The sequence below is a fragment of the Macaca thibetana genome, chromosome 10 (genome assembly GCF_024542745.1).
Source record: "Macaca thibetana thibetana isolate TM-01 chromosome 10, ASM2454274v1, whole genome shotgun sequence".
Lineage (NCBI taxonomy): Eukaryota > Metazoa > Chordata > Mammalia > Primates > Cercopithecidae > Macaca > Macaca thibetana.
The window spans coordinates 28,255,671-28,272,512 of NC_065587.1; the positions used below are offsets into that span (position 1 = coordinate 28,255,671).

A 16,842-nucleotide genomic window follows, 5' to 3' on the forward strand; every position below is an offset into this window, starting at 1 on the left:
TGGAGTTGAACAATGAGAATACAAAGACACAGAGAAGGGAACAACACACACCAGGGCCTGCTGAGGAATGGGAAGTGAGGCGAGAGAACTTAGAGGACGGGTCAATAGGTGCAGAAAACCACCATGGCACACATATACCTATGCAACAAACTTGCATGCTCTGCTCATGTATCCTGTTTTTTTTTTTTTTGTTTTTTTTTTTTTTTTTTTTTAATAAAGAACAAAAAAACAGGAAGGCCACAAAGGACCATGTATTATATGATTCCATTTATACAAGTTATCTAGCAGAAACAAATCCATAGAGATAAAAAGAATATTAGTGATTACCAGGGGTTGGGGTAGGGAGTATAGAGGCTGGCTATTAGTGGATACAGGGTTTCTTTTTGGAGTGATGAAAAGTTCTAACGTTAGATTACGGTGATAGTTGTACAATCCTGTGAATATATTAAAAACCACTAAGTTTTACACTTTAAATAAGTGAATTGTATGACATATCAATTACATATTGATAAAGCTAAAATTAAAAAAAAAAACCAACCTAATGAACAACATCGAACAAGGACTTCTGGAAAATATATCCCAATAGTGCAAAATACCCGATAAGGAGAAAGACTATGGTTTTGCAGAAGTCCAAGAGGAGAAAAGAAACACAGTCAAAGCTTTAAAGATGCTGAGATGCAGACTGTTCAAGGGGGCTGGCAGCTTGAGATCACTTAGACCACTGGTTCTAGCCACATTAGACCCAAATATCCACTGCGCACGTTTTTTTTTTTGAAACAGGGTCTTACTCTGTCACCCATGCTGGAGTGCAGTGGTGCAATGAGGGCTCACTGCAGCCTTGACCTTCCAAACTCAATGGATCCTCCCACCTCAGCCTCCCGAGTAGCTGGGATTACAGGTGTGAATGACCATGCCTCACCCCCTTTCTTTAAAAACTATTGAAAATATACCTTTACTACCCTGAAATGAATTCAGAAATCACTTATTTATTACATATATATTCCAAAAATATCTACATAACACAGTAACTGTAATATAAAAACAATTTTTAATAAAAGAAATATAAATTTCAATATGTAAATTTTCAGGCAGGACTGTATCAGGACTAAAATGGTCAGAAATCCACATCTCTAAGTTGAATCACTGATTTTCACAACTACAAATACTCTTCATTTGGGTATGTCATTTTGGCAACTCAGATACCACACTCTCTATCATGAATGCTATCAATAGTGTGATTGATTCTTCATGTACCTAAAACAGTGAATGTCAATCTGACTGCATTATGGGGTGCCCAGACATGTGATCAAATATTACTCCAGGTGTCTGTGAGGGTGTTTCTGGATGAAATTAATGTTTTGCTCAATGGACTGTGTAAAGCAGATTAACATCCCTAATGTGGGTGGGCTTCATCTCATCAACTGTAGACCTGAATAGAACAAAAACACTAAGTAAGAGGGAACCCCTCCCGCCTGACTGCTGAGCTGGGTCATCTCTGCTTGTCGTCCGACTCAAACTGAAACAAACATTGGTTTTCCTTGGGTCTAAAGCCTGCTGGATTTCGGACAGAAACTCACATTGGTGGCCCTCCTGCTTTTCAGGCCTTTGAACCAGACCCGAATGACACCATCAGCTCTCCTGGATCTCTAGCTTGCCCACTGCAGATCTGGGGACTTTCAGCCTCCATAATTGCATGAGCCAATTCCTTATATTAAGTATCTTTTTATATATAGAATGCTTCTGCTTTATCCGAGGGGGATATGTTTCAAGAACCCCTATGGACGCCTAAAAATGCAGACATTGCCCAACTCCATATATACTATGTTTTTTCCTATACATACAAATGCTCCCCAACTTATGATGGAATAAAAACATCGTAAGTTGAAAATATCACGAGTCAAAAATGCATTTAATACACTTTACCTATTGAACGTCATAGCTTAGCATAGCCTATCTTAAACATGCTCAGACCACTTACATTAACCTATAGGTGGACAAAAATCATCTAACACAAGCCTATTTTATAATAAAGTATTGAACAGATCATGTAATTTATTGAATACTATACATTACATCAAAACTGTGACAGTTTCATGCCATCATAAAGTTGAAAAATCTTAGGTCCAATCACAGCAAGTTGGGGACCATGTATACATATCACCTATGATAAACTGATAAATTAGGCACAGTAGGAGATTAACAACAATAACTAACAATGAAATAAGCAATTATAACAATATGCTAGCATCACTACTCCTGCACTGTGGGTCCATTATTAAGTGAAGTAAGGGTTACAGGCAATGTCATACCAGACAGTTAATCTGATAACCAAGACTAAGGGACTAATGGGCAGGCAGCACACACGGGAAGGATACATCGGACAAAGTGAGGACTCATCTTGCAGGTGTGACAGTGAGATGGCACGAGATTTCATCACGTCATTCAGCACAGCCCACAATTTAAAACTTACCAACTGTTTGTTTCAGGAATTTTTCCATTTAATATTTTCAGACTGTGGTTGACCATGAGGTACTCAAAGCATGGAAAGCAAAACCATAGATAAAGAGCAACTAGTGAATACTTACATTTTCTCCAGAGAAACAGAACCAATAGGATGCGTATGATACAATCATATAAATATACTACATATATAAACATATTCTATCAGTTCTGTTTCTTGAGAGAACCAAGACTAGTAATACTTAGTAAAACTAAGAACAAAACGAGGTAATTTCCCTTCAAATCTAGACTAATTCCATTTCCTGAAATTTCCATTTATACTAAAATTACATTTAAAAAAATCCTTTAGGTAAATGGAATTCAGTTACAGGTTCAGTCTTAAACAGTTTTTTTCTATCTACATAAATTATTCAGCAAGATATTCTAGGCCAGGTGCAGTGGCTCATGCCTGTAATCCCAGAACTTTGGGAGGCCAAGGTGGACAGATCACCTGAGGTCAGGAGTTCGAGACTATCCTGGCTAACACGGTGAAACCCCGTCTCTACTAAAAATACATTTAAAAAAATGAGCCGGGCGTGGTGGCAGGCGCCTGTAGTCCCAGCTACACGGGAGGCTGAGGCAGGAGAATGGTGTGAACCCGGGAAGCAGAGCTTACAGTGAGTGGAGATCGCGCCACTGCACTCCAGCCTGGGTGACAAAGCAAGACTCCGTCTCAAAAAAAAAAAAAAAAAAAAAAAAAACTTAGCCGAGCGTGGTGGCACACCTCTTAATCCCAGCTACTAGGCAGGCTGAGGCAGAAGAATCGCTTGAACTCGGGTTGCAGTGAGCTGCAATCGCACCACTGCACTCCAGCCTGGGTGACAGAGTAAGACTCGGTCTCAAAAAAAAAAAAAAAAAAAAAAAAAAAAAGATAAAGCTGTGCAGATCACATGAAAAGTTCTACTTTACAGAACTGTCACCACATTAAGCCTTGAATTCCACAGGCTCTACCTATTAAATAAATGCCTATAGCATCCATCAACCATTGAGACAATCACAAATGCTTCCACAAATTGCTAAAACGACTCTCAGGCTCATAAAAAAACAAATCAGAATTCACCAGAAGATCCTGGGTCCCCACCTGGTCAAGGGGGAGGAATCACTGGCTGACACTCCTTCCTAGAGCCCCTCTGGAGCCCCCAGGCAGAGACTACAGAGCAGAGGAGCTAAGGAGCACAGTTCACAGCATTTCCAGTGTCTCGGAGAAGGGGAAGTGGTGGAAATTACCACTATCTCTTCTCCAACTTTGCTCAAGGGTATCACATCAGCACGCATCACTGAAACCTCTAGTCCAGTAAAGTCAAGGTCTGGGGCAGGGGAGGGGGGAGCGAAAGTAGCTCTCCTCATAAAAACATTGTGGATCCTGCCTCTGTGTTCTAAGAAAAATCTGAAACAACAATAGTCCATGTATGCCCCATGTATTTGTCAGTGTTTCTTAAAAACACCAATATAGATGCACTGCTCCCAAAATAACAGGGAAAGGCACTGAAGGCCCTGAGCCTCTCTCAGGCAGCAAGCACCATGTCCTGTGCAGTACCTCGTACAGTTCACTGAATCCTCACAAGAGCCTAAGTGGGTATCTCTAGATGAAGGAACTAAGGATCAGAGATTGTAAGTAAGTCTCTCCAGGTCAATTCATTCTTGAGCGACAACAGTCTGAACCCAAAACCCACTTTGCTTCTGCCACTCCATCTGTCCTCCAATACACACATAACACAAGTTAGGAATGCGAGATTTTGATCTCAATGAATATTTCACAACATATAAACAAACTGTAACAACACTAAAACGACACAGCTCAACCTGCCCCTTCTAGATTTGTCTACTTGTCCAATGTTGTCATCAGTGCTGGTATACTTTTTTTTTCTTTTTTTTTTTGAGATGAAGTCTTGCTCTTGTCCCCCAGGCTGAAGTGTCATGGCGCGATCTCGGCTCACTGCAGCCTCTGCCTCCCTGGTTCAAGCAATTCTCCTGCCTCAGCTTCCCGAGTAGCTGGGATTAAGGGGGCCTGCCACCACACCTGGCTAATTTTCGTATTTTTAGTAGAGACGGAGCTTCATCGTGTTAGCCAGGCTGGTCTCAAACTCCTGACCTCAGATGATCCGCCCTCGGCCTCCCAAAGTGCTGGGATTACAAGCATGAGCCACCGCGCCGGGCCCGTGCTGGTATTCTTTATGAAAATTTTTCATTTTGACGGGACTAACGACCATGTTATTTAACATAAAACCTTTCTTAGAGCAGAATGTTTACTGCCAGGTCTAGATCAATACGTATTAAATTAGAGCTGTAAAAGTAAAATTCTAAGTTATAATCATACTAATTGGAAGGAGGGAATGATGGATGGTCTTGAGTTGAAAGACTATGCTCACTACCTGGGTGACGGGATCCATACCCCAAACCTCAGCATCCTGCAACATACCCATGCAGCAAACCTGCACATGCACCCCTTGAGTCTACACTAAATTATTCAAATGTATTAAAATGACTTCTTTAAACATTTAAAGTTGTTTTTAAAAATCATATTAATTTATAGATACCTATTTTTAAATTTAAAATATTTGTCATCATTTTATATTAAAACATTACTTGAGTGAAAACACAAACCACTCTCATTAGAGAAATAAACCCTTCATTCATGAGGCTGCAATCTGGGTGGCCTGAACGCTCACTAGAATGTCCCAGTGCTCCTCAGGAGAGGGTTCACAGCTCTGGGAGCCCTGCCCAAAGCTAATTACACATTCACAACCACACAGGAACTCCAGAGTTTCCGTTACTTCTACAAGGAGATCACATAATTAAAACCTACTGAGGAAAACAAAGGGCTATCTCTTACCTTCCACAGAAGGTAGACATATACTATTTAAAATTCAACTCAGAGACTCTTTACTAGAAATGTAAAATATCTCAGAAGCCATTTTATAGGAAACTCTACGTGCAACACCATCAACAAAAAAATATTCTTGTAGTTACAAGAGTCTACTATGGCAGGATCCTGACTACTAAAAAGTTATGAGGCAAGTCATTGTGGGCACAACATTTATTTATCAATAAATGTTTATTCTGTGTCCAGGCAAGCCAAGCACCAATTCTCTGGAAACCTAGTCAAGAAGGGCTCAAATATATAGGCATATAAAGACTAGGACAGGCTGCCCACGGTGGCTCATGTCTGTAATCTCAGCACTTTGGGAGGCAGAGGTGGGTGGATCACTTGAGGTCAGAAGTTTGAGAACAGCCTAGCCAACTTGGTGAAACCCCTCTCTACCAAAAATATAAAAAATTAGCTGGGTGTGGTGGTGCATGCCTGTAATCCCAGCTACTCGGGAGGCTGAGGCAGAAGAATTGCTTGAACCCGGGAGGCAGAGGTTGCAGTGAGCCGATACCGTGCCACTGCACTTGAGCCTCGGTGACAGAGCGAGACTCCATCTCAAGAAAAAAAAAAAAGGCTAGGACAAAAATACCTACTTTCAAGGAGTTCACAGTCTAGAGGAAGAAACAGGACATGTAAATGAACAAAACCGGTCCCCATCCTTTATAAATCTACTTTAAAAAAACAAAAAACAGGGCAAGTATACGTACAGGATACAATGGTAGCAGAAAGATCCCCAATTCTGTCTTACTTTGGGGAATAAAGTAGGAGGTACACCTCAAAGGTGTGAGAGTAAACATAGATTCAACTGAAGAACTCTAAGGACTTGGCTAGAATACAGTATGGCTAGAATACAGAAATGTCAAAGTGAGGACTGGTCAGCAAGGGCCAGAAGACCAGTCAAGCCCTGGACTTCATGTGACACAGGACGGTAATAAAAGCCGTGCAGTCCTATAACCCGATTTGCAGTTCCTAAAAGCTAACCTGGGCTGCTGTACTGAAGGTACAGAATGCGAGGGTCAGGGGTGAGGAAAACAGAATGGGCATCTCCTTCCCTGTAATGTCTCTGCTCTCCCTTAGTCTAAGCTTTATATTCAAAATAAAAGTACCACTCTCACTCCACAACTCCCCCAGTATCTGAAGACCACCATAGTGCTTCCCTAAATTGGCCCTTCTTCCAAGTCAGCACCACACATTTCCCATCCACTCCTCCAGATTTCAGTACCCTGTGTCCACTGGCTTCAAAGTATAACAGGCACCTCGGAAGTGGACACAGACACAAGACAGATCTGGTCTAGAAAGCACAGAGCTCAGCAAGACTATTATTTCCCTCGCTCTAGACACTGAGCTGCTCCTACCTTAATCTAAGGAAAAAAAACATCTGCTTTTCTAGGAGCTTCCAGAGGCTCATAAGAAGTTCATGATTATCTAATATTTTCAAGTCTTTTTCCACACAAACTGTTGCTAAACTACTTTTCTCTTTTCTCCTTTTTTTTTTTTTTTGAGACGGAATCTCACTTTGTCGCCAGGCTAGAGTGCAGTGGTGCAATCTTGGCTCACTGCAACCTCCGCCTCCTGGGTTCAAGGGATTCTCCTGCCTCAGCCCCCAGAGTAGCTGGGACTACAGGCATGTGCCACTATGCCCCACTAATTTTTGTACTTTTAGTAGAGACGGGGTTTCACCATGTTGGCCAGGATAGTCTCGATCTGCTGACCTTGTGATCCGACTGCCTCAGCCTCCCAAAGTGCTGAGATTACAGGCATGAGCCACTGCGCCCAGCCTCCCCTAAAGTTTTATTTTGAAATTTTACAAACATGTAGAAATGTTGAAAAAATTGTACAGTAAGCAATACTCCACTTCTTTCCTTTTCTTCTTAATTTTTTTTCTCGATCATAGCACACTACAGCCTGAGCTCCGCCTCAGCCTCCCAAGTAGCTAGGATTACAGGAGCACACCACCTTGCCCAGCTTTTCCTCTTCGTTGCTGTGTAATCTGTATTCTAAAAAACCTAAACCTTTATCTGTTAAAATTTTTATTTGGTAAATCAACTCAAGGTTCCAGCCTTTAGGATACTTTTAAATTCTGACTTTGACTTGAAACCCATTAGTCTTCCTTCTAACAAGTGCTGTCTTCAATCTAAGTCACTTGGCTACTCAGTATTCTCATCTACAATAAAAAGGAAGTTGGATTCTAAGGCATCTCTACGACACCTTCTGACTCTTGTAATGTCAGATAATTCACATAATGATGGCGTTACAGAGGACAAAGCAATGGTAAGGCTATGTGACACACCAAAAGAATCTCTTTCGGGGTCTCCCATACAGTGAGTAGAGAACTGAACTTAAAGGTCAAGAGACCTGGGTTCAAGCTCCAGTTCTGCCATACAAGTTGTGTGACTGTGGGCAAATCACTTAATCACTTTATATATCTGCAAATCTGTTTCTTCTCCTATAAAAAAGAACTGATAAAATCTAATTTATAGAGTTCTTGTAAAAAATAACATGTGTAAATCAACAAGAACGTAACTCCTGATATCCCAGTTCCAGAAGTTATTTCATCACAGATCAAAGGTCAAAGGAAAAATGGTACAACAATCCAAGGTCAGGGACGGCAACTTATTTCAGTGATTCAGAAACCCCACCCTTGCCAATCATCCACCCATGAAAAACACACCAATCAAGTTTCAGAAATATGCCAAAAGGACATTATAAATGTATCTTACTGTCATACTGCATCCAGAAGGATCCACCCTGAAGAGAGGACAACACAATTGTCCTGGAAACCACAAGGGAGCTCCGAGGCCATTCCCTGGCTGAGAAGCACCTTCAGCCCTGGCACAAGGTGGGACAAGAACTCTTCTTGGCAACTACAGGGGCAGTGCCCAATCCCTCCATTCTGTAGTCACGCCAGGATCTTGATTGCTGTCACTACTTTTTCCTTTAAATTCCTCCTATTCACCTCCATTAGAATCTTTTCCCCTCCATGTTTCCAAGATGTACTGCTATTTAAAACCATTTAAATTTCCTATTTAATTAATAATTATATGTGCTGATTCAAAAACAACAACAACAACAAAAAACGAAACAACAACAAAAAACACTACTATCTAGGAGACTGCCCAACCACGCATGATCCAATCTGTATCCTTCTGTATCCTTGGGTAAGTTAACCTCTCTGAAATCTGTTTCTTCATTGTAATATGGGGCTGGTAATACTATGCACCTTCCTTATAAGGATGTTGAGAGGATTCAATGAAATAATGAACCTAAAGTGGTTAGCAGGTTGGCAGCCCACAGTAAAGACCAGATAACATAAGCTATCATAATTTACAGAGGAATATACTGCATGCCCCATGTATGACTACTGCCTTATTAAAATAAAAGCAGCAATTCAAAAGACACTTTGTAAAAGAAACCCTTTATAAGGAATGACTAAAGGTTGTTTTTACCTACTACTTATATTAAATTATATACCATGGCCCACAGTTGTCAACAAACAACATTAGCTTCTGGGTTTTTCCCACTGAAAATTACATATTATGAAAATATATAGTAGGGAGTCCACTGGAACAATAATCAAGAGACCTGGATTGTGGTCCCAGGTCTGGCACCATCTATGTGACCTTGTGCAAGTCACCCACATTCTGTGAGCCTTGTTTATAAAGGAGAGTGGATTAGTAGCTTTCAAAAGTTCGAAAATTTCATTTCCTAATCTGTACTTTCAGAACATGGAATCAAACAATTTAGGAGAAACAGCTTATTAATTATGACTTTTTATGCCTATCAATACCCACTGAAAATCCAAAAAGGGTTTTTAACCTACACAATCTAAATGTATTTATCTCTATTATTTAACAAACTTCATTTTCAAAATGTAGAGATCATATTAAATTGTAAATTAAGAACAGACTTAAAACACTGAGGAGAAAGAATCACACAGTCAAGGCAAACTGTAACTCAGGGAAAGGGCCACATCAGAGTCAGAAAGTAAATATTGCTAACTGAAGCAAAATCAACGATCGATTTGATAAAATCATGTGTCTTACCAAAAGCCAATCAAAACTTTCAAAAGAAACTCAGTAAGAAGTGTTTAAATCAAATTATAATGTAATGAATTGAACCTATATTCCTCAACATATACATAACCTTTCTTACGGTGAATTATGACACACATTCAGAAAGGTGCATTTTATGTACACATTTTAAAGACTTGGAGTGAGACTCCATTGAAAAAGTCAAGGACTACTAAGAGAGAAAGACTGAGCCTTCTCATGTCAAAAAATGCACATGTGCAAGTCGGCATATATTCAAGGTGCATGAAACAGACATGAGGGAGAGAGAGGCAGGGGTAAGATGCCTTCAGATATGTGATTCTCTACTCAGTCTGAATCCAGACAGAAGTCCAGTACTGCTCAAAAAACTTCAATGCTTACTGACTGAGGAGGCATAACTTTTAAATGCTTGTTTTTATAAGACAGTACTTTATTAATTTTTAAAGACAGATTTTATACTATGCCTAAAATTGTAACGTGTAGTACATTTAACAGGGTAGTTTCCCATTTCCAGGAATCAACGATATCGATTATGACTTATGAGGAAAGATGGCATCCACATCTACCTCCCCTGTTTCTACCTCCAACTCCAAGACGAAAGAAACTGTATTCTATATCTTCTCCCCACCCCAGATAGGCACTCCCCCTTAAACACCCTCATGGCCACGGAAGGAAAATGCAGCTCCTTTCTGTTTTAATCCCATTCTTCTCACAACTCCTTCCTTTCTGCCTGTCCAACCAGTTAACGAAGTCTCAAGGTGAATCCACAGGAGAAAGACTGCTCAGTCATACCTGAGTGGCCACTTTAATCAAGATAAGGTGATGGTGGGCACGGCTAATGAAGCCCCAGTGGAGGGATGGAGGCCAAGTCATGCTGCAGTGGAGTGGAATAAAAAGCTGAGTAGGAAAGAAAAGGATAAAGAACTTCTCAATAATGTACGAAGGGGAGAGAGCCGGGGGTAATGAGGAGGCAGAGACACTTTGTTGATGTTGCCATTGTCATTTAACTATGAAAGTAAGCTGCCTGGAAAGCACCAGCTAGACAATGTGGAAAGCCCACACTGCACAAATACTAGGGCATTGATTCTCATAATAACCTCACGTGGACGGAAAGGAGGAAGAAACTTTGGTTAGAGAGGAAAGCAAGCACAACTACATATAGGATGCTTAAAAACAAAAACAAAAATAAAAGGAGGTAGCTATCAGTAATACCAATTCAAATGGCCACTAAAGAGCACAACTGTATTCTCACTTGTTTGGGCCAAAGAAAAGCTCACTCATACTAACTTATGATTTCTCTCTATTATTCTATGAGGCTTAACACAAGAAAATAATTAGAAACGATTAGAAGCTTCCTGGATTTTTTAAACTTAGAACCATATAAGTCTTCTCCTTCTTTCTACTTTTTGAAAAACAACAAAATAAAAATCCTAATCTTATGCCAAGACCTCTTCAGATCCATTTCTGGAGATCTTCTCTCATTTTAATGCAAGCTGCTGGAAAGGACGTTAAACTACTGACAACACTTAACATTCCAGACAAGTGACAAGCCTGGAAAAGGACAGCCTAAAAGAATGTCTGGCAACAGTACATAAGTGATTTTTCCAGATTGAGTCCAAAACACATTGGTTCCCAAAGTTCAAACTGCCAGAATGCAAGAAATTTTGAGTCTCCTCTGGCCACCACCTTCTTAGCCAAAGTTTCTGAATATTTACAAAAAGAAAACGTTTATTCAGGATCCTTTCAAACCACAGCTTTATGCTCAGATTCTTGGCAGGCAGTTTAAACTTGCACAATTCGATCGATAAAATTAACTGTCGGCCATAGTTTTAATTCAAACCATCAATCTATTTGTACAATTATAACAACCTCTGATGTGAAATACTAAATGAAACATTTCATTTTGCACTTCATTAATGGTTCAAGTATAACAATGTAAAAAATCCTTTCTAAAAAGCTTACAATTGGCCGGGAGCAGTGGCTCACGCCTGTAATCCCAGCACTTTGGGAGGCCGAGGCAGAAAGATCACAAGGTCAGGAGTTCAAGACCAGCCTGACCAACATGGTGAAAACCTGTCTCTACTAAAAATACAAAAATTAGCTGGGTGTGGTGGCGGACACCTGTAATCCCAGCTACTGAGGAAGCTGAGGCAGAAGAATTGCTTGAACCCAGGAGGCAGAAGTTGCACAAAGTCTTTTTTCCAACAAGCATTTCACTGGTTAGGTTAAAAAGAAATTAATAAAAAATGCTAAGAAGTTATTTTTCCTTGTGTCTAATGAGTATAAAGCAGTGGTACTTAATGAGGGCTAGGGGGTAATTTTGTACCCTAGGGGATACCTGGCACGGTCTGTAGACATTTTTGGTTGTCACAACTGGGTGGGAGGCAAGGTGCTACAGACAGTGAGTGTGTAAAAGGCCAGGAATCCTGCTAAACTTCCTACAAAACACTGGACAGCCCCCCACAACAAAGAATTATACAGCCTCAAATATCAATACAGCCAAGGTTGGGAAACCTTGGTATAAAAGGACTGGTTAAACTTGGAAGGAACGATTTGTCTTTCTGTAAACCATCCCATAAATAAGGTCTCATGTGTACACACAATCTGCTAAGAAAGCTGCAGTTCTGGCAGCTGGCAGAGCTGAAAGAGAAGGGAAAATCTATGCACAGGACCCTCAGATTTTCACCCATATTCCCCAGGAAAGGATACAGTTCCAGGAAGGGCTCTCTCTGATCTCCCAGAATGAAATCTAAGAATGAACCACAAGGCCTCACTGCTTACCTGTATCTCCTTTTCGTAGTCCCCAGCTGGCGTGGCACAGACTGACAATCCCAAATGGATGGTCAAAATCCACTGTTCTCCAGTCCCTCTGAAACCTCACTGGCAAGAAGGAAAGAAACTAAACCCCGAGGGCCCGTTATATTCCAGCGCGGTCCTGGGGATTCCACACTCATTCAGTTCCTTTTCATCATAGGAAGTGGGTATTATAATATCAGGTCCATATTATAGCTTCCATAGCCGGCAAATGCTACAGCAGGAGTCTGAATAGGGGTACCTCCAAAACCCACACCCATCCCACCACAGCTCCCAGGGGTTTCTTTCTAATCTCGAGGGTGGCCTATACCCTGGGACTATAGAGGGCCTTGGTGTGCTAAATCTTCAGAGACATTTTTAAACAGTCAAGACGCCTCTTGGAGACTGGAGGAAGTTCCTGACCTTGCGGCATTCCCTCCTCCCCATTTCCTCTACCCCACCAATCCTATGCCAGCCTGTCTGTGTCAGGAAAGAAATCCAGCTGGACAACTCTGGCAGCCTCCTGTCGCCCTCCCCTGCCAACAATCCTTCTGTGCCACAGCTGTTTGTCCACACTGTAAAGCACACATCCCACCAGGTCAGTCTCCTGTAAAATAACGCCTCCCTGTCCCAGGCCAAATACCCCAGTGCCGATATGTGCTTCTTCAAATCCAGGCTCCAACCCATCCCTCCATCTCATTTCCATTTTACATGCACACATAGCCACATACTTTCACATACCCACACTTTGGCTCCTACTGTTCCTACCCCTGAAAACCCCTTACCATTTTCTTCCCTGACAAATAACTGCTCATGAGTCACTTCAGGACTCAGCTCCACTGCCGTGTCCTTAGTGATACCTTCCCTTGTCTCTAGTCGGTTGGCCCCCCCATCCCTCTTACCTTTCTGGCCATAGCACTCACCTAAGTGTCTTTTATCCAGACAACATTTAGTGTATACTTAAACCAAAAAGGTCATCACTATTTATCTGAAATTCACATTTACTTATTTTTAATTTTCTTTTTTTTGGGAGACAGAGTCACTCCGTAGCCCAGGTTGGAATGCAGTGGCGTGATCTCAGCTCACTGTAACCTCCGCCTGCAGGGTTCAAGTGATTCTTCTGCCTCAGCCTGCCTGTTACTTGAAAAACAGACAAAAGCAAAGCTATGATGTGAATAGCCTGAATTACTGCTGAAAAGTACATGAATGTCAGAAGTAAATTCTAATTCTGACTAGATAGGTCAATTAATCAGTGACACAGTTCACTGCCTGTTATTAAGACATCCTATAACTGAGTCTAGAATTTTACTTACTTCTTAGTGGTAGGACAAAGATATAAGACAGAAAAAGAGGAAAACAGTAAAAAGTACTTCCTTTCAAATTCAAAATGTCATGGTCCGTACCTCCTTGTTAAAATGCCGAAACATACCATATGACTCAATTATTAATACACTGATTTTGCTGTTGCCAACCTAGGATAAGTTTCACCTATGTCTTTATCTCAGGAGCAAAGTACTGCAAGTTCAAGCAGTAAAGTGCAATTACATGCGAGAATGTCAATATAACATAACCAATCAGGTACTAGAAAACCAGAACATGTAAAATAACTATGATGTTTCTTCCCAATATTTCATTCTCATTTTTAAAAAGTAAACTTTCAGAACAATACTGTATGACATAAGCAAACTCTGACTTTCAGTAAAAGTTTACTAACAGCAGGTATTAAGAATAGACTACCATGCAGATTTCACTGCCGCTTACCCCCACTTTACCAGATAGAAGTCTTAAATCTAAGCCTTCGAAACTATATTCTAGGTTACAAACACCACCAAAAAATCACCAAAGCCCTACGCATATACACATGCCTCTGAGATTGCTGCCTGTCGAATCTGATTTACTGAATAAATGAGTAACCTGATTATTTTAGCTTAAATAAACAACAATCCCTTCTAAGGACTTCAAAACACAAAATCAAGATTTTCTTTTTAAAAAAGAACAGCGGGCCAGGCACGGTGGCTCACGCCTGTAATCCCAGAACTTTGGAAGGCTGAGGCAGGCAGATCACGAGGTCAGGAGTTCGAGATTAGCCTGGCCAACATGGTAAAACCCCGTCTCTACTAAAAACACAAAAATTAGCCGGGCGTGGTGGCGGGCGCCTATAATCCCAGCTACTTGAGAGGCTGAGGCAGGAGAATCACTTGAACCCAGGAGGCGGAGTTCACAGTGAGCTGAGACCGCAACACTGCACTCCAGCCTGGGCGACAGAGCAAGACTGTCTCAAAAAACAAAACAAAACAAAACAAAAAAACAGCAGTATTGTTTTAGGTCATAACACTTAACATAGACCGTGTGATACACAGAAGGCAGCTCTTTGAATAGGAGCAGCCTGGTACATTTACTGGCATGTATTCATGAATTTACATACCAAATGGAAAGAACTCAGACTGTGGTTGGACAGAATTTGGGTTCAAATGCTAACAACTCCACCACTTATTAGTTATCTGGCTCTGGGCATATTACTCATAAATTTCAGTCTTTCGTCTGTAAGTAGAAACAGCTAACACATAGGATGCTATAAGAACCACATCAAACAATGTGTGGAAACTAACAAGGAAAATGCTCAGCACACAGAATTACAATAAGCATCCATCTCCTTTCCTTCCCACTACAACCAGAATGACAAATTTCCCTTTATCCTAAACTTACTTCTTTCTTAGACATATACCTCTCCCTTTCCACTACAATCCCCAGGACTGCTTCAACTCCAACTTAAGCAGAGAAACTTCAGAGGTTCTTCTGACAACTACAAACTTCGTCACTCCAATCTAAGTGTGTGCCACCCTCTCCCAATCCTAACCACCACAGTTTTGATCACTCCAGAGTTTAATTCAACACAGCTTTCTTTTACCTTCCTCCATCTTCCTCATTCAATCAACTACAAACTTAAGCTTACCTTTCCTTTGATTGTCCCTGGTGACTAGGTGTCTCTCCCTTTCTCTTCTCATCCACTCCCTCTACTCTGCATGAGTCACTCCACTGGCCTTTTATCAGGCTTTCTTGACTGACACAGATCTCTCTGATCCTTTCTGTATTCTTTCAAATTGTCCTCCTTCTTTCTGAACTGTTGCTTTTTAAAGATGGGATAATAGCACTGTGGTTGTATTTTTTTTAAAAGACTCTCAGCCGGGTGCAGTGGTTCACGCCCGCAATCCCAGCACTTTGGGAGGCCAAGGTGGGTGGATCACGAGGTCAGGAGATCCCAAGACCATCCTGGCTAAAATGGTGAAACCCTGTCTCTACTAAAAATACAAAAAAATTGGCCAGGCATGGTGGCGGGTGCCTGTAGTCCCAGCTACTCGGGAAGCTGAAGCAGGAGAATGGTGTGAACTCGGGAGGCGAAGCTTGCAGTGAGCCAAGATCGCGCCACTGCACTCCAGCCTGGGCAACAGAGTGAGACACTGTCTCAAAAACAAAAACAAAAACAAAGATTCTCTATTAATTAAATTAGAAAATAATGGAATATCTCTGAAAATTCTGAAATACTCGGGAACTCACATACTTCTAAATCTATGAACTAAAGAAGAAACCAAAAGGGAAATTAGAATGTGTTTTGAACTTAAAATGAAAACATAACATGTCAAAATTTGTGGGCTACCCCTAAAGCAGTAAAGGGAAATTTATAACACTAAACATCTATGTTGGAAAAGAAGAAAAGACTCAAAGCAGCTCCTACTTTAAGAAACAAGAAAAGGAAGAGCAATGAAACACAAAGTATGGAGAAGAAAGAAAAGAATAAACATCTAAGCAAAAATCAATGAAATAGAAAACGTAAACAGAGATCAATGAAACCAAAAATGGGTTGAGAAGATCAATAAAACTGATAAACCTCTAGCCACACTCAGAAAAAAAAGAGAGGACACAAATTACCAGCATTAGGAATGGAAGGGGTGACAACACTACAGATTCTACAGCTATCAGAGGATAATAAGGGACTATTAGGAACCACTTTATGCCAGTAAATTCAAGAAGTTAGATAAAATAAATGAATTTCTTGAAAGACAAACTATCGAAGCTCACTCAAAAAGTGATAAATAACTTGAATAGTTCTATATTTATTGAAGAAATTGGATTTGTAGTTAAAAACTTTCCTACAAAGAAAACCCCAGGCATAGATGGATTCACTCAGGAATTCCACTAAAGAAATAAAACAAATTCTTTACAAACTCGTCCAGAAAACTGAGAATATTTCCCAACTCATTCTATGAAGCCAGCATGACTTTGATGCCAACATCTGATAAAGACATTACTACAGACCCATCCCTCTCATGAAAATAAATGTTAAAATTACAAACAAAATTTTAGCAAATTGAGTCTAACTATCTAGAAAAAAAGGGTAATACATCATAACCAAGTAGGGTTTATCCCACAAATGCAAGGTTGGTTTAACATTCAAAAATCAGCCGAACAGGCTGGGCGTGGTGGTTCATGCCTGTAATACCAGCACTTTGGGAGGACAAGGCGTGCAGATCACGAGGTCAAGAGATCGAGACCATCTTGGCTAACACGGTGAAACCCCGTCTCTTACTAAAAATACAAAAAATTAGCCGGGCGTGGTGGCAGGCGCCTGTAGTC

The 16,842-nt window shown here is 40.8% G+C and overlaps 1 protein-coding gene across 7 annotated transcripts in view; it reads right to left on the minus strand.

Moving 5' to 3' along the window:
• The window catches only part of SPECC1L (sperm antigen with calponin homology and coiled-coil domains 1 like), a 343,168-nt gene that overhangs the window by 115,577 nt on the left and 210,749 nt on the right, over positions 1-16,842 (minus strand). Inside the window, exons 3-4 of one of the 7 annotated variants that reach the window (XM_050746047.1) lie at positions 13,134-13,350; positions 12,199-12,297 (exon numbers count right to left, since the gene is read on the minus strand). The exons of 5 other annotated variants lie outside the window; for them this stretch is intronic. The gene's annotated coding sequence lies outside the window, so the exon portion shown is untranslated. Of the gene's footprint in view, positions 1-12,198; positions 13,083-13,133; positions 13,351-16,842 lie in introns of those variants that run through there. One more of the 7 variants, XM_050746049.1, reaches the window with a different exon arrangement.